The sequence below is a fragment of the Octopus bimaculoides genome, chromosome 8 (assembly GCF_001194135.2).
Source record: "Octopus bimaculoides isolate UCB-OBI-ISO-001 chromosome 8, ASM119413v2, whole genome shotgun sequence".
In the NCBI taxonomy this organism is placed as follows: Eukaryota; Metazoa; Mollusca; class Cephalopoda; order Octopoda; family Octopodidae; genus Octopus; species Octopus bimaculoides.
In genome coordinates, this window is record NC_068988.1 from 51,041,320 (window position 1) to 51,041,923 (window position 604).

The 604-nt window shown below is 30.1% G+C and overlaps 1 protein-coding gene across 1 annotated transcript in view; it reads left to right on the forward strand.

Moving 5' to 3' along the window:
• Positions 1–604, forward strand: part of LOC106884104 (EF-hand calcium-binding domain-containing protein 14) — a 98,921-nt gene that overhangs the window by 401 nt on the left and 97,916 nt on the right. The window lies entirely within an intron of this gene.

A 604-nucleotide genomic window follows, 5' to 3' on the forward strand; every position in this document is an offset into this window, starting at 1 on the left:
ATATATAACGTGTAGATTCTATTATTTTTTCGACAAACTTTTCAAAGTTTTTCTTTTATTTTGTTTTCAATATGCAAAAAATCTAAAACTTTTCTTGACCACTGTTGCAAAGGAGTGAGATGTGTGTGTATTAAGTTATTACGTGTTTCCATATATGTGTGTGTTACTCTGTATTTATATAAAGATTTCCTTCGAAGTTATTATATAGTTGTATACACGTATTTGTGTTTCTATGTTGGTATATATATGCGCATGATGTTTAACTTTATGTCAGCCTTGGTTGAACAGGCCTATATGATCAAAGACATTTTAGCCATGACCACCCCGTCTGTATATTTAGGACAATATTGGCCAATTTATCCTTCTGTTTGCAAGACAGCAGAGTATGTTTGGGTGGTATTTGGCTGCTATTTCTTATTTGTCGTATGATCGCTTCTGCGTATCGAATTGTATAACTTCACGTGTGTATCTGTGAAGTTGTAAAGTTATATACTAAAGTTGCATGTATAATATATGTCTACTGAATTTTATGGATGTGTATGTATTGAATTAAACACGTATATGTATAATTGACTCCTATATATATATATATATATATATATAT